Source organism: Crinia signifera, chromosome 5 (assembly GCF_055691185.1).
Source record: "Crinia signifera chromosome 5, ASM5569118v1, whole genome shotgun sequence".
Taxonomy (NCBI): domain Eukaryota; kingdom Metazoa; phylum Chordata; class Amphibia; order Anura; family Myobatrachidae; genus Crinia; species Crinia signifera.
In genome coordinates, this window is record NC_139221.1 from 102698501 (window position 1) to 102724427 (window position 25927).

The following is a 25927-nucleotide window of genomic DNA, read 5'->3' on the forward strand; positions in this document are numbered from 1 at the left end:
ATAATCTACATGCACTCCTGAGCACCCTGTGGGTGATCAGACTGCTGCTCGCAGTGTCCACATTGAAGTGCGTCCTAGAATTGCAGATGCAGGTGGGGCAGATGTTACGTGTGCAGAGAGAATTAGATTTGGTGGGGTTTTACTTCAAAGTGACATCTATATTGCAGTGTAAAAATAAAGCAGCCAGTATTTACCCTGCACAGAAACAAAATAACTCACCCAAATCTAATTCTCTCTGCACATTTTGGGGGAAATTTACTAAGAATACAAATACAAATAATTGTATTCGTATTCTTGCTACGAATGAATACGACTGCATACCTCGTATGCAAAGTCATGTTCCGGAGGGGGATTTACAAAGCAGTCATATACGACTGCTTTGTAACCCTCCAATGTCGTATTAATTCGTATTAGCGATATACGACCGCTAATACAAATTCCTACAGGCAGTCTGCACGGATCAGTCAGATCCATACAGGCTGCAAGGTGTAAAAAAAAATAGAAATAAAAATAAATAAATAAAAAAATCAGCGTGGGGTCCCCCCCACAGCCATAACAGGATGAAACATCTCTGCGTGTCTCCTCAGTCCGATGCGGAGAGTGCGGGGAGAGCCGACATGCTGAAGAATACCTGGACTACGGTGGATCAAGAGAAGAGATCTTCGCCACAGGACCAGGTGAGTTGGATTTCCTTCCACAGCTCCACCATGGATTACTTCGGACCCGGACACCGCCATGGACCTGGAGGACGACACGGACGACGACATGTACATGGAGAACGACACAGGACACCGGACACCAGGACCGAGGGCTAACTACGGGCTCAAGATAGGTAAGTATCAGTATGTATGGGCTTTGGATGAATTAAAGTTTTATTTTCATTGTATCAGTGTATATTTCTTTTACTATTTTTATTACTGTGGAACTACAAGTGCCAGCGGGCCCTTTAATGCCCCGCAGGCTGGGACTTGTGGTTCTCCAAGTCCCAGCTTGCGGGGGAGGCTTGCTGGGACTCATAGTTCCACAGTTTTAAACAATAGTTTTTCATCTCTTTTTTTACACTTCAATCAGCCCGGTGACCACCGCACAGGGCCACCGGGGACAGCACCAGGCGTCAGCCTGGTCAGGTAAGTCCTTAATTGGGAGGTCCCCACTCCCCCAGGGCTCCTGGCCAGGCTGACTGGTCGGTAGGGTCAATGTTTTGGCCGCGGGACCTTATATAATAAGTGTCCCACGGCTGTGACATTACCCTGCTGGCTGGTTTGGCCTGGGGCTGGTTCTTAAAATACGGGGGACCCCAAGTCATTTTGTCCCCCGTATTTTGGGAACCAGCCCCGGACCTGGAGCCTGGGGCTGGTTGTAAAAAAATCGGGGAACCCCTATTTGTCGGGTTCCCTGATTTTTTATTACCGGCCCCGGCTCTTTCAGCCTGGTGCTGGTTACAGCTGTGGGGGGACCCCACGCTGATTTTTTTCATTTATTTATTTCTTTTTATATTTTTTTTACACTAAAACCTGCACGGATCTGACTGATCCATGCAGGCTTCTGCCAAATAAGACAGGGAAATAAAGTGTATTTTCCTGCCGTATATTCGTGGCAGTTTTACACTAATCTGCTTAGTAAATCAGAAACCACCATTCTTTTGAATGGTGACTCCTGTCGTATTCTATCGATGGTGTAGACATTCGTATTTGTAAATACAAATACGATGTCCCATCAATATGAATACGAATATTTGTATTCATATTTCATATTTTTAAAGTTCATCTTAGTAAATTTCCCCCTTTACATCTGCCCCCTGCAGTGCACATGGGCCCTTATTCTGGTCGGTGCGGATATATCCGCGTGCGTTCGGCCCGCCGATGTTTTGTGTCTGCGCATGTGCAGAGGCGTCTCTGCGCATGTGCGAGCGGGGCGTACGGCCAAATCCCGCATGATATGTGAACACTCCGAACAGGGGGTGGAGAGGGGCGTGAAGGGCTATTTGGGCTCATTACCATATGCATACGCCCGGCGTTTCATGGGCGTTCCCATGCAAATGCTGGGCGTACGTATGGTAATGCGGCCGTGACGCACGTGTAGGGGGCGGACATATGACATCGCCGGATGTCAGCTGCCCGCCCAGATCCCTGCTTTTGCATGGAAAAATGTCCGTGTGGTCTGAGGTTGCGGGAGCTGGTGGACCACTCGGTCCTGCATTCGATGGTCTGCGACCATCGAATGATGGGGGAGGTTCCCTTAGATGGAGGAGGCGTATTCCGTGAAAAATACACATGCGGTCCGTTCGGCCAGCTTCTTACCGCGTACGGACGGAGTTGGCGATCCGTATGGAAGGCGGGGTTTCGCACGCACGGTCCTGGCCGCATAATCGGATCCGGCCACACCAATCAGAATAAGGGCCATGGTTTTGTCCATCTAAGAAGGATTTGGGCAGAAAGAGTGAACTAGAATAATGCCCTATGTGGGTTAACACACTCCTTTTAGCTTCAGCAAACGCCTGGGGTGTACATCCAATGGCTTAACAAGCCAACAATATATGCAGCAGGTATTTCACAGATGCACTCACCAGGAATTCAATAAAAGACATTTATTATCTCACATGGGTCACAGCGACAGGTTCAGGTCATGCGTCAACGTTTTGACCGCACCAAAGGCGGCCTTTTTCAAGACACCACCAGTATGTGGTGGTGCATATGTTTTGTGTTAAATTGGAGCTGTATGCTCTCTTACCTTTATCTGGCAGCGTGTCCCTCTCCACTGGCGTGTGCACCCGCCCGCAGCACTTCCGGGATTCCTGCTCCGCCCTGTGACGTCACAGGGCGGAGCAGGAATCCCAGAAGCGCTGCGGATATCCTGAAGATAGTGCCGAATAAAGCACTGAAACGTTGACACGTGGACATGTCCTGTCGTCTTTTTTTATTTATGAAAGAACCAAGTGCCGCACCTCTCTACCATATATATATATATATATATATATATATATATATATATATATATATATATAGATAGATAGATAGATAGATAGATATAGATATATTAGATATATACACTCACTCCATTACATTGCACAGGACTATGGTGTATGTTCTATGGTACATTGCTGTTATCAATCTGTTACATTATCATGCATGGACTAGTAGTAGTAGTTTTTACAATAAACAGTACATTTATCAAGGAGCCTAAACCAAGAACCTGCTAATGGTTAGCGAAGCCTGTAAGCATGGGCCCTCACCGCATTCCCCATTCATGCCCCGGTTCGACACTGAAGAAAGATAAAAACTAGAAATAAATTCCTAAATGTAACCTTAATAAAAAGAATTTAAAACAAATTAAGTACACTTACACTGTCTATCTATCTATCTATCTATCTATCTATCTATCTATCTATCTATCTATCTATCTATCATTGTTAAAAAAAAAACATAACATAAATAAAATTCCTTAATTTACTTTATTTTGGATTTAATATTTCCTTATATTTTTTTATTCATTTTCCCGTGATGAAAAATGATTCATTTCTATAATGTTTCCCAAGAGGAATTTCATTTCATGTCTATGGCGCAATCAGTTTCCATAACTTCCTCTCTATGGGATTAGCCTGGGGTACTGCCATCACATTGCTTTTCAAATTGGTATCTGAAGAAAATGTATCTTTAAAGTAATTGTATCTTCCTAATAGTGACAAATGATAGGAGCCGGTGCCTGGTAACATTATAGCTAACATAAAAACAATATTAGTATCAAATTCACAATGTATTTCTCCTACTAACCTTACATATAAGAGATATAATACATTATTTCTTAAACAAATGCTTTTTAAGAGTGGAGAAATGACCGAACCATAGTATATTTGTAAAATGATACAGCAGATCAGTGTTCTGGTATGTTGTTTTTGGCATTCTGTGTGATGATTAATTATTTGATTGTATTCTGTTATTTAATCATTTTGATTAATGCTTCAGGACCTTTGCATACTGTAGTCTTTCTAAACCGTTTCTTCCTCCTTTTATCAATCATATGCTTCCTGCTCTGGCTCCTGATATGATTTTTCTGGAGACAAATTGATTTACAGCTGAAAATCCGTCTGTGATGTTGACCTCTTTTATTATGTTTTGACATCTTTCTCTGCTACCTGTATGTTTTCTAGCAATGTGTACTTCATACAAAGTGTTGTGTAGCACTGATACCTCTGATTTCCAGAATAAAACAGGAAGTAATAAGTCAGATAACAATGTACCTGTATTGTAAGATTTTCATTGGTAAATGGAAAGCTACATTATGTACAAACATGGTCATCTAGCACAAACCTCCAAGAGGTACATTTAATTAGCAAGATAATTAACTTGCCCTGGGTTTAATTAATTAACCCTGAAGCCTTAAACCCACCAATAATGCTGCTGCATTTTACCTCATATCCTAACCTGCACTTTCCCCACGTAATAACCCTACACAATAAACCCATCACTTTTTTTCATTGTAATAAACCCAGGGCTGTGTGTTAGGTAGGGCCATGGTCTTCTGGGAAAGGATGTGGCCAAACAAAAGTACCCCCATTCAAATTACATGACTTGTTGCCCCTTACTCACATTACACCACATGGTAGTATACTTTCACGGTACACCACACACTAGAGCCTTTTATTCACACAACACTACATGCCCGATTCAGACCTGACTGGAATACACAGCCCGTCTCATTATCTCATTATGGCAAACAAAGCCAGTTATGGCTTTCCATTGCTGGCTGTATGCAATGATTGACAGCCAGCAGAAGTTTGGGGCAGCATGCCGGCATTTTTTGGGAAATGCAGCCAGCATCTGGCCATAGGGAGGCTGCTGACGTCAGCAGCGGACTCCTTCTCCCCATGGCCATCACAGCACCATTTTATTCTTGGCTTACTTGAATGAATAAGCAGCCATGCACATGGGTGGGACTTTTCATGTGCTGGGCAGCCGTATTTACCTGATCGCTGGGCTTGGAAGATTTGCAGCCCAGCATTTAGGTCTCATTATACCTCCTGTGTACTTTGATGAGTATATACCATTCTGCTTCAAATTATCCATGGGTAATTGTACCTGCCCTTTCTGGTGGGAAGGATACAGATAGTGTATGTGCTACACCTTTATTGTTGTGGGTATTTTCATTGCTTTATTTATAATTCTTTTTTTTTTTAGCACTAGCAAGTAACAAAAGACAGACACCTTGCACATGGAATGCTCTTTAAATGATCTTATTAAATGTATTTTTTGTATTATTTTTTTCCATATCTGTGGTGCACGTAAAGTTCGCTGATGAACAATGTACTCTACAATGAGGACCTGATTGCATGGCTGCAAATTCCCACCCATTTGACTATCAATAGACTGCGAATGCGTATGGCAGGTAGTATGCATGCACAAGGCCATACTGCGATAAAATCCTGATACTTTTTTAAATCATTGGCCATATGCCACATTGACTTTCAGAAAACCGATATTTGAGGGTGGTAACTGGCTGTTTTCGGGGAGTGTCAAGGAAAGCTCAGCATTTGGAGGAAGGGTGTGTGACATCAGTTCCAGCCAGGATCAGCCTGTTTCTATCACAGCCGCCGAGTAAGGTCCTGGGCTACACACAGACTGCACAAAGTATAAAAAACATTCACTAGTGAGCCGATTTTGAATGAATTTGCAGCTACTTGCTGATCCAGCTACTTCTCAGAGGCCTTGATAAGGGATTTGCGGGATTGCACGGGGCAATTTCACCCTGGCGGGAAGAGTATATCTGATCACAGGGCTCTAAAAATTTTCCTCCCAGCAATCAGGTCTGAATTAGGCCCAATGACTAGGTCCTAGGCGGAATGGAGCCTCAGACTCTTCACCTGTGGCATTTTAGGATTCTTGTTGACCCCACATTGACCCCCACTGAACGATTGTAGATAGACAAATAGATATTATAAGTAAAAATAAAACCTACTCTCCTGGAAGTCTTACCTGCTTACCCTATTGCATTCACTTGTTCACATAGATCGCTGTTGACCAGTGGTCGTTGGAATAAGGGTGCTGAAGTGTAGACCAAATCTGCACTTCAGTGAGCAAAATAACTCAAGCCCTAAATGTACTTGCAAACACATCTTTATATTTCATGATGTTTGCAGGAATGGTGACATCATCAGCAGCGGGGATCAGCACAGTGCATCGCAGCCATTATAGTTGTTTAATTCTACATTAGTTCTACAGTAATAGGTTTTCAGGTTAGTCCAATATAACTTTAAAATACTTTGTAAAACACAAAATAATACAATGTGAAAAATAATGGGTACTTGTTTCCTAGAACGGCGCCCATCGCGGGCATCGCATGTACATCGCATGCCATTATAATGGCATGCGATGCGACGAAGCGGGGCGAGGGGACGCGGATACCTGTGAAGCCCGCGAGGGGACGCGTATAGCTGTGACGGTATCCGCGTCTGCTCGCCACGCTTCGGGCTCGGTGGCTCGCTGCGCTCGCCACACTTTCTATTCTAAACTCCACGCCGACGTGGATAGTGGGGGTATGAAAAGGTCGGAGGACGCGATTTTTTGGGCGCATGCGATGCGACCGACGCGATTTTTTTCCTTGCAATGCCTAAGATCAAAATCGTGGGCGCCGTTCTAGGAAACAAGTACCAAATAATGTTTTCAAATCTGAACCAGCTGTATATTATTATTTGCAGAAAGTACACTGTGTTTTCTTGGCGATCATCACATAATCAAAGCATACTAACCTGGTTTCAAACTTTGCTTCAGCATGCATTTACTTAAAGAATTCATTTTGCCCTCTAGTTAACCACTAAGCAGTGTTACCAACACAGTATCTTTCCCTGTGAATCTCATATTTACCTTCTTGTAGCTCAATCCTAAACTCTCTGTTCTTCTCTACATTCTCTATGCATTTTTGCTTGGAAAACTAGTAAGCTCCTTTGCTATTCAGTATCACCTGTAGTGATGTAACTAGAACTTTGTGTGCCCCATAGCAAAATTTTGAAAGCCCCTCCCCAATCAATGTCACTACAATGCTTCTTAGGGGGGGAGAAAGGGTTTCTTTTACTAAGATTGGAGTTATATTGTGGATGGGATGTTGCCCGTAGCAACCAATAAGAATCTACTTCTTATTTATTTAGCATCTGCTAGAAGATAATAGCACATGACACAACTAACCCTCACAAAATCTTGGAGTTGTCCTTGATTCCTCTCTCTACAACAAACTACACATTTAGCAGCTTGTGTAGTCCTGCCATTTACATCTCTAAATATTTTCAGGATCAGACCCTTTCTCACCCTAGATGCTAAGAACGTCATCCTCTCACTTGACTACTGTAATCTCCTCATATCTGTTGCCCCTGACAAACACCTCTCTGCACTCCAATCTATCCTAAATGCTACTGCCTGGCTCTACCTCCACCTACCATCTCCTACAAGCACTACACTGGCTCCTGTTCCCCTTCCAAATCCAATTCAAGTTTCTCACGCTCACTTTCAAAGCTTTTACACATTCCCCTGAAATTTACATATCTGACCTTATGTCCCTTTATAGTATACTCCCACCCACTCTCTGCACTTCACAAATACATGCCACCTCTACTGTCATCTGATTACGTCCTCCCATTCCTTCCTCCAAGATTTTGGCTGTTATTCTCCCTACCTCTGGAATTCTCTACCTCTACCTGACGATAGTAATAATAATAACAAATGGTAATGCATAAAATGTAGGATGGGAGCCAAGGGTCATATGGGTCATTGAATCCAAAATTCTTATGTGCAGCTCTGATGTAGGGAATCATACAGGAATAAATGATAAGTCTATATTTATACTAGTAAAAAGTTACTAGGGGGGGGGGGGGGCAGGGCCGGATTAACTCCAGGCCCACTCTCCCATTTTGTAGATGAGGACCAGGGCTTTCCAACTAGCCCAGCCCCGCATCGCTAGCACCCCGGGAACCGGAGATAACGTGGGGCAAATCTGGAACGTTTTCCCCATAGGATAACATGGGACCCGCTAATTCCAACCCCCACCCGGTTCCAACGGCTGTCAGTTCCCCTGGCATCACAGAAGCTTTGATCTCATTTGAACCCAAATCGATGGGCCTTCAATCTGATACCAGGCTGGTTCATATGGGTCCCGGAGGTAAACCGATTTTTTTTATTTCTGAAATGTAATTTCATGGCTGTTCATATTCTTTGAGGGCAGATTTCTCTGGACCCAAATGGCCCAGTTTCATGGGACCAAAATCGTTCGAAGCCCCACTTAAATGCCATGTAAATGGGTCTGTTGGTTCTGAAGATATAGCCGGTTAAACGATATAGCTGATTAATGAGGGAGGAGGGGTGGTTTTCTCTCCCCTTCACACCTGAAAATGCAGGGACTAGGCTGGTGTAAAAGTGGCCATTCCGGGAATGTCCCTGCATGATCCTGGGACCATATTCTCGGGTAAGTCCCTACATTTTCTTGTGTCAAAGGGTTAATATTTCAAATACTGTAGCTGGGACCTGCAGTGCTCCGGAGCCCTCGCTCTCTGCCCAGCTCTCAATGGCTGTCACTTCTGCCCGGAGGCAGCTGTCCCCCAGTTACCGCGAGCATGTAATCCCACATGGCAAGGAGCATGGAACCCCTGGCAATGAGCATGTAGGTAGTCAGCAGTTATATAGCACCATTTTTAATAGGAATTATGGGTGTTTGGCATAATACATAATGGAAATTATGGTGCGTGGCTTAACATGTAATGGGCATTATGGTGTAAATTTTTAATGCGCGACTTTGGCATGCAATGTCCCTATTTGTGAAGCATATTGTGAATTTTGACTCAATCCATTTGGTATAGTGTCTATTTTGGCTCAATCCATGTGTCAAAATGTGAATTTTGCATTAATCTGTGTGGAATAACGTGAATTTTGACTCAATCCGTGTGCCATGGTGGGAATTGTGGCTCAGTCAGTATGAATTTTGGCTCATTCCATGTGGCATAATGTGTAAGAGGCAAGTACAGTATAAGGGGGTTACTATTGTGTTGCATGATTTGCTTAAGGGGTATATGGTGTGGTAAACTTAGGTGACCACATACAAGGGGCTAAAGTGTTGTCTACTGAGTTTTGGAAGAATGGGAAGAGTGCGCTAAACCTTAAAAACAAAATACGTTCAAAATAGTATTTAACAAAAAATGCCCTCAGGGTTTAACAATGTGCATATAGGTTTTTTAGTACAGATCAATGTTTCTTATAATCAAAATAAAAGATCCTCTTATCGAGTGAACAAAACGATCAGTCAGGGTACAGCTGTATAGGATGACCACACAATATTCGTATATGGAATGGGATTCCGCAGAAGGCTATGGTGGTCCTACACACAATAGTCCTTTGGACAATATTGGTAAGTGGGACGTAACAGTTTGAGAGATGTCCACCTTCAGTAGATCTTCAGAGTTTAAAGGAGATTATATTGTTCAGATTGGTGAAGCTGGGCGCTAAGAGGTTTGTCAGAAATTAGCAATAATATAGTGGTCCAGTGAGGAAGGTGTGCACAGTTCAACTCCTAAGGCAGCATTCCTGCCTTAGGAGTTGAACTGTGCACACCTTCCTCACTGGACCACTATAGTATTGCTGATTGCTGATTAACCTCTTAGTGCCCTGGTCACGCCCCCAACATTACTAGGTGCTGGCCACAACCCCTATTATTGCGCATAAAAGGCCCTTGATAATTTTTAGCTCCAGGCCCATTTAGACCATAATCTGGCACTGGGGAGGAGGGGGGGGGGGGGGTGGGGGGGTCACATGGCAGACTAAGTTTTACCTCAAATGTCATTCCATATTACATGACTCCATTATTTACTCCATTTGACCTCCTGTTATACCATTATAGTTCAATTAAAAAAATGCCTCAAAAATTGAACAATGACAATTATGCATCAGTAAACGCATTTGCATATACTGTACTGTACACCAGAACAAACATTGTTATAATAAATAGGGAAGAATAGAACATTTTGTCCTGAAAATGATGTTGGAGAATGTTCCATTCATTACAGTATATCATTTTGTAAATCTAGTATCTGTCAAGGCAATTTTCTGTGTACTTTACTGTCATTTAAAGCCTTTTCCTTTTAAATGTTCTGGTTTTTTTTTTCTAAATTTGCACAGTGATATTTGAAGCCATATAATTAATATACTGATATGTACATAATAAATATGTTGTCTTCATAACAGAACACATCTCTGTGATACATTACAAATGTATATCAAATATTTGCTAAGTGTGTGACCCCAGTCATGCTGCCGAAGTTCAGGGCTGAGGATGTTATTAATCAATATCACCTTTTTCTCCCAGAGTAAAATATGCAGATTAATATTGTTGTCCTTCAAAAGTTCCACGCGTTTTCAAACTGTTTTTGGATAAGTACAAACATTCCAAAAATAGCCACAGCAACTTATGATAACACTGTGAGAACCAAGAGCGCAAGTTAAAAGTGGGGTTGAATTTGTGAAATAGCTACAAAGAATACAAGAATTAGCCACATGACAAGAAATATATGTGTACAGATAGGTCACAAAGTATAGGACTTGAATTTTATAAAACAGCTTAATTCTTGCAAGGTAGAATAAAGCTACATTATAAATATCAATACATTTACACCACAGATAATCCGGCACCTTTGGTTATGCCCCCCCCCCCCGCCCTGCTGTCTCACTAATCCCTCTCACTGCCCTTCTAAATTCTCCCATAACCTACCTCCTACCTGAATCCTAATTTTCCCCAGCATCTGGTGTGTCAGGATTAAAAGAGGTGCTGATTTATTAGGTAGCATTTAGTGTATGTGTCCTTCAATTAAATGTAGATAGTTTATATTTATGTGATTAGTTATAACAAAACATTTATTTATTTTTTGCAAAAAGAGATGGATGCGGGTGCACTATGCAATTATTACTATTAACATAATATATATTATTTTTTAGTATATATCATACTTGGTAATCCTACATTACCAGGGAAGTCCAGGAACAGTCAATAAACAGGAAGAAAAAAGGACTGTTGTTTAGGGAACGCACTTGGACAAAAAAATTAATCACATAAAATTTAACTTTTAATGAGTTATATTGTTAAAAGGTCCCATTATATAACATGGTGGGAAGCCGCAGTGAATTTAAAGAGGTTAAAATCATACGCACAAACATATACACACAGATGGTGTTTAGGTGATAAAGAATTGAGGAAAAAGTGATCCTAAAAAGATCTTGACTGGAGAATGTCAGTTTTATTTATTAAGCAGATTTTCAATGTGTGGAGAAAATAATTTATTTATTGTCTAGAGGATGTTGTTATTTTATAAATACCTCTGACAATAAAAATTCTTGTGTTTGGTACCCAAAATGTGTTTTTACTATTAGGTCACTGATACTTTGGTTGACTCTCAGCTAATCCGCTAAAGAGTCATGGGCACTTTAAATGCATGAGGCCCAGGGGTAGATGTATATTGGTCCCCTATGCTATGTTCAAAAAATATTCCCAGACAGACACAGTCACCTATAATTGGTACCGTGGTTGTCAGGTAGGTATTTAACAGATATGATGCAGACAGTTCCGGCTGTATACCTAATTAGATACTAGGTCAGCTGGGATACTGTCTGTTATTTACAAAAAGAGAGCATAACATTAAGTTGCTTCCTGATCAGTATTTTGTATTCAGGAAAAAGGATTGCTGATTGCTATGTTCAAATATTGATAATTGGATACAGTCACCTAAATTGGGGACTGGGTGGTCTTAACAATTCTGGCAATAGTTGCCTCTATTGCTGCCACCTATCAATTATTATATGAGCAGATCTGGGAAAAACCTTGCTTAGTACAAGTTTGAATACTTTTGCAGGCAAGGGTGCCCTCTGCTGCTCATATCAGGAACATAGCATGAGAATCCTTAGTAATCAGTGTAACACATAGGGAAATTCTAAATAACTAAACACATTTGAAAGATATTTCTGCTAACTGACATTTCAGTCTAGATCTAACCAACACATGTTTCACTGCTCTACGCAGCTTTCTCAGGGCCTTGAGAAAGCTGCGTAGAGCAGTAAAACGTGTTGGTTAGATCTAGACTGAAATGTCAGTTAGCAGAAATATCTTTCAAATGTGTTTAGTTATTTAGAATTTCCCTATGTGTTACACTGATTACTAAGGATTCTCATGCTATGTTCCTGATATGAGCAGCAGAGGGCACCCTTGCCTGCAAAAGTATTCAAACTTGTACTAAGCAAGGTTTTTCCCAGATCTGCTCATATAATAATTGATAGGTGGCAGCAATAGAGGCAACTATTGCCAGAATTGTTAAGACCACCCAGTCCCCAATTTAGGTGACTGTATCCAATTATCAATATTTGAACATAGCAATCAGCAATCCTTTTTCCTGAATACAAAATACTGATCAGGAAGCAACTTAATGTTATGCTCTCTTTTTGTAAATAACAGACAGTATCCCAGCTGACCTAGTATCTAATTAGGTATACAGCCGGAACTGTCTGCATCATATCTGTTAAATACCTACCTGACAACCACGGTACCAATTATAGGTGACTGTGTCTGTCTGGGAATATTTTTTGAACATAGCATAGGGGACCAATATACATCTACCCCTGGGCCTCATGCATTTAAAGTGCCCATGACTCTTTAGCGGATTAGCTGAGAGTCAACCAAAGTATCAGTGACCTAATAGTAAAAACACATTTTGGGTACCAAACACAAGAATTTTTATTGTCAGAGGTATTTATAAAATAACAACATCCTCTAGACAATAAATAAATTATTTTCTCCACACATTGAAAATCTGCTTAATAAATAAAACTGACATTCTCCAGTCAAGATCTTTTTAGGATCACTTTTTCCTCAATTCTTTATCACCTAAACACCATCTGTGTGTATATGTTTGTGCGTATGATTTTAACCTCTTTAAATTCACTGCGGCTTCCCACCATGTTATATAATGGGACCTTTTAACAATATAACTCATTAAAAGTTAAATTTTATGTGATTAATTTTTTTGTCCAAGTGCGTTCCCTAAACAACAGTCCTTTTTTCTTCCTGTTTATTGCCTAACTATCACTGTTTGGGAACCGCACCCCCGCGAACCGATCCAATGTGGGGATTTGATCTGCGGATCATATACATCTAAATTCTCTTAGAGTGCAGACATACCACCAGCTCCACAAAGGAGCAAACCCGTATCCATATTGAAGTCCAGGAACAGAGCATTTTCTCCCTCATGGAGAGGGTCAGGTAGTCAAGTATGTTATATTTGGATATCATATAAGAAGTTGTTAACATATATTTGATCAAAAATGTGAACCTACCCACCAACATTGAGGTCACCTCAGTTGAGCATGTCTCTAAGAATTACTACTGTCGCAGGTGAACAGTTCAATATACAGACACAATATCGAGGTATATTGATTAGTAAATAGAGGATATTTAAGGCAAACTTGCCTACTTTTGTAAATCTAGAATCAGGGAGCCATTGAGGGGATGTCATACTCCAAAAGGTTGTATATATCTCCACACATAGGTGTGTATGTGCTTAAATATTTGTGTAACATTTCTATATAACATTAGTAACAAATATTTTGGGCAGTTTTGCAAGTAGTGATATTAATGTTGCAAATATATGCTGTGATATTTATTTTCTTCTCACTCAGCTTAAAATATATGATCAATGTGATGCATATGCAATAAATTCAAAATGCAATTTGACCTTGCATTAATTCATCCCTAAGCATGTTTTCCATTTGTTTAATTTTATTTTATTGTGAACATTGGACTGTCTGCATCTTGTAGGCACTACTTATATTTATTGGATGTGCTGCTTTCTATACAATTATATTACTGTATTAACCTAATCATTACAGACACCAGATACTTTTATTAAACCAATGTTTATGACTAAAGATCACTAACAAACATTCTTACCCTAAATCACAGCTCACTAGCAGCAGCATGTTTAGGATGAGTGCACACCAGCATAGAATAAAACACTGATCATGTGGTTCATCTATGGGTTAACCCACCCTTATAATCCCATGGGTGAATCTCCACTCTAACTTTTCTTTGCAGCTCCTGAGGCTGCAAGGAAAGTGCACCCTCAGGGCTTAGCACATGATGGAAAAGGACCTTATTGAATAAGTAAAATCAAATAGCCAAATTGTTTAGGAAATGCACATTCATAAAAAAATCCAAATTGTTCCCCCATTTAAAACCTTTTCTTATCACCATTATTTGAAATAATAAGAGATGACTCTTCAAAGCAATTTACAAAGACATTCCAGCTGCACAGCACAGTCATTAATATGCTGTCCTAGTAAAGAGTTTATAGTATAGTGATAGTACTTACTGTCAGTATATTTTTGGGTTCTGACTTGGTTGTGCCACTTGCATAGAAATTTAATTGAGAATAGGGAGGGCTGGAGCATACAGCAAGCTGGAATAAGATCTGAAGATCCATATACTGCTGGACATATATATGAGGAAGACCAGCTAATACCATTTATGACAAACAAAGCTTTCGGATCTTGTTAAACGTCCCCACAGACGAAACTTTAGTAACCGCCAGATTTAGTCTATGATACTGTATGTCTTTAGTTACAGTTTTAATAAATACCAAATTTATTTATCTTTTATTGAATCCTGGCAAAATGCACATTTTCATAGGGTTTATGGCTTTGTACTGGTTAATAAGTTCCTGCAGCGTTCCTGCAAGTCACATATTTTTTTTCACATTTTATTATTAAACCATTCTTGAAATTTTTTTATACTGTTTCATTTATTCTTCCATTACTTGGTGGAATAGTCAATTTTATTCCTAGAATACTTTTGCAGACCAAAATAGAATTTTTATTTGACTGTGATCAAAGCACATGTCCATGACCTCTCTGTGCATGTTCCGACCAATGGCATCATTGCATCTCCATCATTAAAGAGAATAATTTTGTTTTATGTAAGCTGCATCAAAGCACAAACAAATAATTTGTATGTGAGTTGCATTAGAGCACAGTGCCAAAATCAGTAAGTGAAAATAGCAATATGTTTTTTACCCTCTATGACACTTGCTACAGACATATACATAATTTATATATTGTGGCAATGTAAACTTTAGGAGAAATCCTGCTCACACTTCTGCAGGAAGACTTCAAGGTGGTTCTGCCGGTAGTCAAATCAAAATACTGAGCAGGAGTGCACATCGTTAACGATATTGAGTGTACACACAAGAGGCTATAGTAAAAACATATCACTTAGAAAGACCTTTCTCAGCTATATAAATCTTTTACTACTGTATATCCTCTATTGCAGTGATTTTCAATGCGCGACACAATGAACACACTCACACACACACTGACCTCCACTGGGAAAAAAAAAAATATTGGCCCCCACATGAACAAAAAAAAATCATATTAGTCCCCACATTAAAAAAAACAACAACAATCATTCACATTCTGCCCCATAGAACCCAAAAATAAAAAACACTGGCCCCCAGATTAACACAGTAAAGTACAGTACAGAGTCTGTGCCCAGCTTATCTGCTTGCAGAACACAGAAGCAGTGACGTGCGGTGAGGTCATTGCCTGGGGAGGCACTGATCTCCCCGCACGTGACCCCCCCCCCCCTCGCCCGCCCGCCCGCATACCATGCTATATGGTATATGCAACGGCCGGGCACAGGCAGCAGGGCGTACATGCACCCCCCTCCCCCGGCGGACTCACCTCTCCTCGGCGGTGACAGCGGCGCCGGACTCCACGCTGTCGCGCTGCTGCATCCTATGCAGGTGGGCCCTGCATGTGTGTGATTGGACAGCGGATCCATCACTGGATCCGCTGACCCAATCACATCTGGGGGCGTGCATTCATACTGGTGCCCCTGTCATTGCGGCACCAGTATGAGTGCCGCTTCACCATTCATTTTCAATGGGCTTTTACAGCCCATTGCTGCACCCTGCCCTCCCCTACCCGGCCCCCGCTGCCCGGTGTTTAAATGTTAACAGCGGGAGGCACCTCTCCCGCTGCCTCCCACCCTCACATGCAGCAGTGTAAGATGGTAGGAGGCAGGGGGAGAGGTAGAAATGATGAAAATAATAAAAGAAGATATAGAAATATCTTCTTTTTATTATTCACATCATTATGACAGGGGAGGCTCTGCCTCCCCTGCCTCCCCTGACTGCACATCCCTGCACAGAAGAGACCTAATGCCAATGCCAACTGTTTTCAATGTGGAGTGCACTGGGTGTAGAGTTAAAAATGTGTCTCTGGCTCTAGCCATTGGCATACATGCCTGTCAGGAGTCATGTCTATTGCTGCTGCTGTTGGAATGGTGCAACTAATGATAATGATGATTATAGGTTATGTGGCTGCGTTAAATAAACATGTCTTACAGTACATGTCTTTGCTGTATACTGCCTATGTGTATCCACTGAAGCATACTTTTAACGAAAAAAAAACTTTTTTATGGATTTAGGTTGTGAACATTATTGAAGACATCAATGAAGGTGTATAAAGGACTAATAGAAAGTTCATATAAGGCACCATCCCACAATTGTTTGTCTATTGGTTGTGTCTTTCCCTCGCCAACCAGGGAAGTTTGTGGGTAAGGCGGCCCAATCTAATACATTTCATATATATATATATATATATATATATATATATATATATATATATATATATATATATATATATATATATACTGTATCTATTATACAGATTTAGCCCCTGTCATCCTTGGCCGGGGCTCGATAGAGCCTCCCCTCTGGCGAGTGCTGGCGGACAGGGGCTACACTGAACTGGGACGCGTGTGCATCTCACAGTCACGCACGTGTCCCAGTCTCTCGCAGGCTGCGCTGCGGGACCTCCTTCTCCGCTTCAGGGAGATGGGCAGGGTTAGGGGGGTTGGGTGGCGAGGAGGACCGGCGCCGACGGCAGGGACCCGGGGCAAGCTCCATTGCCATGGGGAGCAGGAGCGACTTGTGCGTGCACGCCCCCTGGTGGGAGCCGGCCGCTGGCGGGGGCTGGCGATACTTTTGCCAGCCCCTGCAATGAAGATGCCAGCTCCATCTGTATATACATACATAAACATACATACATTAATATATATATATACATATATACAGTATATATATATATGTATACAGATGGGGCACTTCCCATCCTGGCTGGCGGATCGCCAGAACGTCCCCGCTGGTGACCCGCCAGCAGCCTCGCCAGCGACTATACTGAGACGCGCGTGCGTCTCACGCGCACGCGCGTCTCAGTCTCCGACGCCAGCGCGACGGAAACCCTGTCCGTCTCCGCCTCAGGAAGACGGACAGGGTTAGGGGGGTTAGGGGGGGGTGCGGGCAGGCGGCGGGGACCCCGGGTTACCGCCGGCAAGCCGGCGTGGACCCGAGGGAACGGATGGAAGCGCCGTCGGAAGGGGACGCGCGCGCCTCTCGTGCGCGCGCGTCCCCTTCTCACCATCGCCATGGCGCTGGCGGGGAATGGCGGCTGGAGACGCCAGCGCCATCCCCTGCCAAGATGAGACCTGCTCCATCTGTATATACACACACACATATGCACATACCACCACCTCTCCACTCCACATGCATTAATGTACCCTGCAGGACAAGCATGGCACAAGCTAAACACATTTAATTGCTAGCAGTTTTAAAGAAATATATTCACACAAAGAAACACACAATAATTTGTAAAAAAAAATAACCCATAAAAGTAAGTTAAATCATCTGTTAACATTTTAATGAAAATAACTTGTTTCATTCACGAATGCTGGCAACTAACAAGTAAGGAAATAAAGAAAACAAAGATATAAAGCAGATATTGCAAAAATGTTAGTAGACCATAAACCTCCAATGAAAGCTTTTAAGTTTCAAGCTACAGTAAAGAGGCATGCAATATGATGAGAAAATAAGTCATCTTGGTTCCTCTGTTGCCAGAAAACAAAATTAGATTGTAATCTTAATTGGTTTGGCAAGTCATGCCTTCAAAAATAAAATCAGTTTACAGTGCTATGCAAAACTATAAATGTTGTATACAAATTGTATTATACTATTATGTGTATGGATTATAGGGTCAACATTGTCTAGGTAGACAGTCAATAGGTTGACACCAAAAGGTCAACAACCGCAAGGTCGAAACTGGGAAAAGGATGACAAAAGCAAAAGCTTGATTTGGAAAAGTCAGCAAGAGTTTTCCATGTGTGGACACCTGAGCACGTGGACCCCCAGTTAGTGTACTACTTTATCATTCCCAATCATAATCTACATGGGGCAGTTACGCCCCGATACTGAGGGAAATCCTCCACACCTAATAGGTTGTGCACTCCTCCATAGACGCACAGGCTATTAATTTAACATTTGCATCTATGGCTGGTTCGCACCATAGACACATATGTTAAAGTCTTAATACAGGATTCCAGGGGTGGATTGGGATAGTGACCCGTCCCGGGAATGAGGGGGGGGGGGGGGGTGCTGACGCTACTGCCAGGGGGAATGTGTGTGTGTTGCTGACGATGTAGCCCGGGGGGGGTGACTGACGATACAGCCGGGGGGGGGGGCTTGTTGCCTGACGATAGAGCCCAGGGGGGTGGGGGTGCGGACACTAGTACTCACCAGGCACCGCCGTCGTCATCAGACGTCATGGCCGCGGCTGGTCACAAAGTACAAATATGGCCGCTGCATATGTGCATATAGTATATGCATATATGCGGCAGACATATTTGTTTTGGGCAATGCTGCCGTTTGTGACCAGACTGCGGCCGCTTGCTTCCGGCAGCCCTGGAACCAAGGTAGGCGGCACAGCCGGAGGGACATCTGGTCCGGCCCACTGGGAAATGTCCCGGTTTCCCGGTGGGCCAATCCGTCTCTGCAGGAGTCTATGGTGAGCACTGGCACATCAGTCTGACCGCAAAGTCAATTATGGCCACCTTTGTAGTTGAACCAAATTGACATGGCGGCCAGCCTGATGTGCTTGTTGACCTTTTTGTGTTGACCTATTGACTGTCTACCTAGACATTGTTGATCCTTTAACCTATACCCATATTAGTATAATACAATTTGTATACACATTCGATATAAACTAAACAGTACAGATCTGTAATACATAGTCTTGCCTGTACAGTCTATTTTTCTATTTGATTTCAATGCCACAGAGCCACACATCGGGATCAAATGCTGCTGGAAACCATTCAGTTTTGATTAGATTTCGATTTAAAATTTGCTTATACAGTATAAGCAAATCAAATAAAAAAAAACTAGACCAAATCGAACCATGTGTACAGTACACCACATTAAGGCCTTTACTCAGATCTGATCGCAGTACAAATTTGTTTGGAAAATGGGCAAAACCATGTGCACTGCAGGTGGGGCAGATGTAACATGTGCAGAGAGAATCAGATTTGTGTGAGTTATTTTGTTTCTGTGCATGGTGAATACTGGCTGCATTATTTTTACACTGCAATTTAGATTTCAGTTTCAACACACCCCACCCAAATTTAACTCTCTCTGCACATGTTACATCTGCCCCACCTGCAGTGCACATGGTTTTGACCATTTTCGAAACAAATTTGTACTGCAATCAGATCTAAATAAGGGCCTAAGTGTGAGTCTATGCCTCACACAACACTTTTTAAGGCTTGTGTTGACACATGACATTCATTAATAGGCAGTATCATGCTCTATAAACACATGCAATCAGTGGTGAGACTGACTAGCATTGACAGTTATTTACCATGCATTTATGTTTAATATACACCTTATACACAAACCTGCAGCCTGAAGATAATTGTATACAATAATTTTTATAATTTTGTGCATTAAACAAAGCTAGTTTACATTGAACTAGGGATGTGCACCGGGCACATCCCTAGTTCACTGGGCTCCGGGCACTAATTCTAGTGGGGGTAGAGGAGGAGGGCTGTGATCGCCGTGTGAAGCTGGACCACTAGTCAAGAACATGCCACTCCGTGTGGTAAATGGCATATTGCAAGTTTATGTTTCTCCTTCAAGTATTTACCATATTTTTCGTACCATATTTTTCGTACCATAAGATGCACTTTTTCTCTTCCTCTGCAAAAAAAGCATGCAAAAAGCTCTCTCCTGCATGCTGTAGGATCCTTCACAACGCAGCAGAAGCCGGAGGTGAGAGTCGCGACATACGTTAGCACTCGTGGGCTGAGAAGATATTTTCTCCCCCTTTGCCACTGCATAAACCCACTGCACTGCTGCACAAGTTCCCGATGCCGCCTCGCAAGCTTGCAGAGATGAGAGGCTGAGGGAGGGAGAGCTGCTGTACAAGCTCCCGGCACTGCCGCACAGCCCGTGGTGGTGAGAGGCTGGGGGGAAAGCCAGCCGCAGCATACAGCATATAGTAGCTCCCAGGGGAAGAGAGGATATTCCCCCCCCCCCTTGTTGCTGCACAAGCCCTCGGCTCTGCCATACAAGGAGAAGAGACCGCAGCCGCGACAGCTCTACAGGCTGAGAGGACACGCTGTCACCCTGCCACACACATACCTGGCCTGGACTGTTCACTGGCAAACGTACTAGCAGAGCAGAGGCTCTGAGTGCTGTAGTTGGACTCCTACAGTGCAGACATTTGGTACCGTTCCCTGCAAACTTCATATTAAAGGTACCAGGGTTAAGGGTCTTATTATTAGTGGGGTTGTGTAAATGGAAGCAGGGACTCCAGGTTGCAGGCTGGCTCCAGGCACTCCACTGGACTGGCTAATGCCAGACCTTTGTTAATAGAGGATTATTAACCATATGGCCCAGATCACACAGAAAGAAAACATGAGAAATAAATAAAAATGTAAGTTGACCTCCAGATTACCATCATATCATAGAGGGTTTTTCCCTGACCCTAGCAGAATCTTTTTCCCCTGTTTTCCTCCTCTAAAACCAGGTGCGTCTTATGGTCAGGTGCATCTTATAGAGCGAAAAATAAGGTACATTTGTTTTTTTTTCTTAAATGTACTCAACTTTGCCTTTTTTGGATTTCACACGCCCTCAACGATGACATTGGGCATTGGCATATGGCGTTGATGGCATTTCATCATCATGTTCTATGTCTTGACTAGTGACAGCAGCTTCAGCACTTGGAGGAAGTGGTTCTTATACTATTGGAGCCTCCATATTTTGGTTCTCCATTATCTTTCTGGAGTACAGCCACACAGCAGGAGAGACACAGGAAAATTTGAAAGGATTATTATTTAAGTCGGTAACCCTTATTAATAAGAATGGTTTCTTATTTTGCAGCACCGATGTGCGGTGTGCACACAGGTGAGTTGAGACTTGTACTACCCTGGCCTGTCCCAGATAACAGTCACGCAGTAGCAGACACAGAAAAATGTAAAAGGATTCTTATTAAGGAATTTAAGTCAGTAACCCTTATTGTCCAAAAAATTAGATGGATTATTTTGCAGCACCCATTATTTTGCAGCACTGGTGTGCACACAGGTGAGGTGAGACTTGTAGTACTATCTCCCATCTAAAAACCACACAGCAGCAGACACAGAAAAATGTAAAAGGATTATTAAGAAGTCAGTAACCCCTTTATTATTGTAAAATAAAAATGATATTTTGCAATTTGCACCGACCTTTGGCGTGCACAGGTGAGGTGAGACTTGTAGTACCCTCTCCCGGCTTACACACACAACAGCAGACACAGAAAATTTTTAAAGGATTATTAATACGTCAGTATTATTTAGTAACCCCTTTATTCTAAAATAAAAATGATATTTGGCAATTTATTTTGCACTGACGTGTGGCCTGCACAGGTGAGGCGACAGCGGTATCTCGCGGGCGCTGAAAAGGCGTGCTCCAAGTCAGGGTGGGAAAACCCGAACAGGCTCGTGAACGCATTCGGACAGGGTGGTGTCCGGGGGTGCAATGCAATATAAATGCAATGATGTGCACATTTAACCTTGTTGAAAAAGAAAACAAAGCTTTTTGTCTCAACAATTTCTCTTGTTGCTAAATGAACCATTGATGGCCTTTTTTGAAAGTTCAAAAAGGCAACAGCAATGCCTATTGGATTTGAAGAAAGAAACAAAACAAAAAACATTGGATCTGAGATATGACATTAAGGAGCCCATACACGGTCCGTTGTGTATGGCTCCGTTTTGTACTATGCGATGCGCGCTCCCGCGCATCACATAGTACGGTACAAAAAGTATGTGCTGCACATACTTTTTGTACTAGCTATACATCGGATCGGATCGCAGTGCATGCACAATGCATGCACTAGGGATGCGATCCGATCCGATGTGTGCTGTTTAAGCACACAACGGATCCGATTAACGGACCGTGTATGGGGGGCTTTATGATTATGCATTGATTATTTTGTAACAAATACTATTTTTATTTAGCTGTGGCTATGCAGTCAAACATAAAAGCAATACATTTACCATCAAGGGAAGTTTAATGCAATGATATCTTAAAGTTGACTTCACTGTAAAATAATACATTATTCAAGTGAATTTTAACAAGACTGGATAGTGGGCACCAAAGACATCAACATGAGAGTTTCAGGAACAGTAAAACTGCAGTGATAATGCATAATAGTGTCATGACTTTATTCACAATTTATCACAATTCAAGAAGTGTGAGCCAGAAGAATTTTATGAAAGTACTTGTTGGCAGAACATTCAGAAAAAAAATATGTTATCCAATCATTCAACTGATAGATAAGCATAAAGCCTACATGGACATTAAATACGGCACAATTATGATATTCTATGTCAAAGATGCAATACAGCTGTATGGTTCCTAATATATTTCTTTTAGTATGACTGAAAAATAACAAGCTGTAGCTTCTGCAGGCTAGAACCCAAATAATGGCCTATGAGAGACGGGAAAAAGGTTACTTGGCTTAAAAAAATTAGCATCCTGACATTCATTGACAGACCACAAAACCAGTATATATAATACAGTAAGTCTATGGATTTATCCTACTAGCTCTTCTGTCTACTGGCGAAAATGCAATGACGTGCTCTATATTTTCCTGAAACATGAGTCCTTTAAAACAAAAGTAGAGAATTGTTTGGATGCATCTTTAAGTCACATATATGTCCCTGGGCTTTGTGCACTCTATTCGTGGCAACCGTGACTGGTTTATTGCAAATAATGGTATTGCGGCTATGCATGGCCACTTCCATAGGAATGCTTAGTGTGTACTCTCTTGTGAAAGGGCTGTAGCTTGTGGTGGCTAGCTACTATCACATTGAGGCTGCTCATGAAACCGATTCATGGAAAGGATGAGAACGGCCACATCTGTATTTAAAACATCCATTGATTTCAGATTGAGGCATCAGCCTCCTGATTTCAATTAAACATCTTAATGGTTCAGGTATGTGCTATCTATAAGTCACATAACTTTAAATAAAATACTGACACAAAGGGTTAAATTTAATAGGATGAGAGATTCAGAAAGTTAGAGATTTGGCAAGAAATCTCCAGGTTTTTTATAAAGCAGCAATCATTTACACTTCAAAATCAAACTGGTTTTGCAGTGTAAATGATTGCCACTTTAAAAAAACCCTGGAGATTTCTTACCTAATCTCTCAATTATAAATCTCTCATCCTATTAAAGAGTGAAAAATAAATTTAACACACATAACGGACAGCTCTAATTTAAATTTATTTTTCACTCTTTATTACACATAATTGCACCTTCACAAAAAATTTTAATCATATTTTGCTGCTTTTTAATTTTGATAACAAATACAATTTAAATTTGAACCATTTTTCTTGGGACACTATACAGAATATAAACATGTTAAATATACAGTATGCTTAACAAGCAAAATTAGCCATTTTTGAGTGCCCCTTGTAGGAATTATTTTTCTTCCTTTTTTTGTTAAGTGTTCATACCAATTCCTGGGAAGCACCTCACTGTAAATACATTAAAAAAAAACTGAATTAAAGGTATAATTACATACAGAGGTTACCTGGCAGTCATACTATTGGATGGTGCGGATTAACTTTCCTGCTCAGGCAATATAGCAGATACTGTAGGCCAGTTAGCACAGGGCTGTATTCCCAAGGTGCATCATGTAAACAAAGAAATACAAACACCTTAGTGTCAGAGTGGGATAAGACAAGTTTCAAAAGTTTCAAAATGAAATTTTTTAGCTGGCAACCTAAATTACCAACAAGTCCTGTCATGCCCAAATTTGAGAAAAATGACACCTTGTTGCATGAAAACACTGGATCTGCAAAAAGTCAAGGACCTGTGTGTTATGTGGCAGGAAAAAATGCATGCTTATTGGGGATTTGGTATTGCATGTCTGAGGCAAGTAAAACGAAATCCTGAATAAGTCCTGATATCAGAACTAATAGGATAGTCCCGGGTGAGTCAATTATCGCAGCTAATTGGAAACCCCCCCTATGCCTCTTCCCAAACACTTTTTTTTGGGGGAAAATACAAGTTTAAAAATTGAAACAGAAGTATTTTTTGCTGTCAAACTACAGTGCCAACAAGTTCTGTCATGCCCAAATTTAATAGCTGATGCTGGCACTAGCACTCCACCTTTAAAAAAGAAAGTGTAAAAGAAAGACACAAAACTACAGTTACAAATATAAATATTTTTAAAAATATCTAAAGCTGGCCATACATCAGAAAGATCGATCTTAAGATCGATTGTGCTCATGATTGTGTACAATTTCCCTTGAAATCCCCGGCAGTCCTTGGTGGTTTTTGGACACACAATCTACACACAATCCATCTTACAATCAGTCATACAATCCATCTGCTGTATGATTGTGTACACAAGATGTGCACACAATCTGCATACAATCCATCATACAATCAGTCATACAATCCATCTGATGATGGATTGTATGATTTGTGTACACAAGATGTGCGCACAATCTGCATACAATCCATCTTACAATCAATTGAGATTGTATGATTGGGTACAATATCTTTCTGATGTATGGCCACCTTAACACACAGATTAGCTTTCTTAACAATTGTTGCTCTACCTGCTATAATGACACCAGCCCAGCCAGGTGTAGCAATAGGAATTTATGTCAACTCTAAATGTAGGACTCGGACTATAAGTAGGAGCATACTGTACTGTTTAAATACAAAAATAAGCAGAACATTTTTTTAACAGAAATTGCAATGATGAGAGCATCATCATTATCAGCATGGATCCCGCACCTAGGAAGAGGCAGCTAGCTGTAACTGTCATCATCTCAGAGTCATATCTACACTTATACACCTTTTACACCATCAAGCCGGGTTGCACCCGGAATTTTAGACCTGGCTCCAACCCGGGTGCGACTCGGCTTATGACCCCTTTTACACAGGCAACTCTATCCAGCATAATGCAGGGTGGGTGATGTCACCGGAGGCAGGAACTTGCGAGTTGCGAGCATCTCCCAATGCCAGCTTTTCAATGGCAGTGAATGGGTCCCAGGTCGCATCGACCCTGTTTTCCCATTTACACTACACTGGGATACGGGTTCAACCCATGTTTAAACTGGAGCACTTGCCGGGCTTAAATCCCAGGGCTGACTACCTGGGTCAGACGATTTAGACCCACAGTCAGAATTTGCAGTCTATTCTGAACACCTCACACCTCACAATATTGTTTTTAGGCCGAAAGGTCGCACCAAAGTCGCACCAAAGTAGTAGCTACACAAGTGGGCGGCACAAACACTGGACTGATATGGCACACTTAGCATCACCCCTGGACTAATACAGCACACTTACCATCTCCCCTGGACTGATACTGAACACTTAGGATCACCCCTGGACTGATACGGCACACTTTGCATCACCCATGGTCTAATGCAGCACACTTGGCAGCACCCCATGAATTACTGCATACGGAAGACTTGGCTCACCCCAGGAATTGTTTGGCAGACTTGGCTCACCCCTGGACTGATACAGCACAC

At 41.8% G+C, this 25927-nt stretch overlaps 1 protein-coding gene and 1 long non-coding RNA gene across 3 annotated transcripts in view; one reads left to right on the forward strand and one right to left on the reverse strand.

The window, feature by feature from the left end:
• GALR1 (galanin receptor 1) overlaps nt 1-25927 on the forward strand; it is a 199430-nt gene that overhangs the window by 32098 nt on the left and 141405 nt on the right. The window lies entirely within an intron of this gene.
• LOC146080453 (uncharacterized) overlaps nt 23663-25927 on the reverse strand; it is a 117410-nt gene continuing 115145 nt past the window's right edge. The window contains exon 4 of the long non-coding RNA XR_014474883.1: nt 23663-23914. This is a non-coding gene — a long non-coding RNA (uncharacterized LOC146080453). The remainder of the gene's footprint in view (nt 23915-25927) is intronic.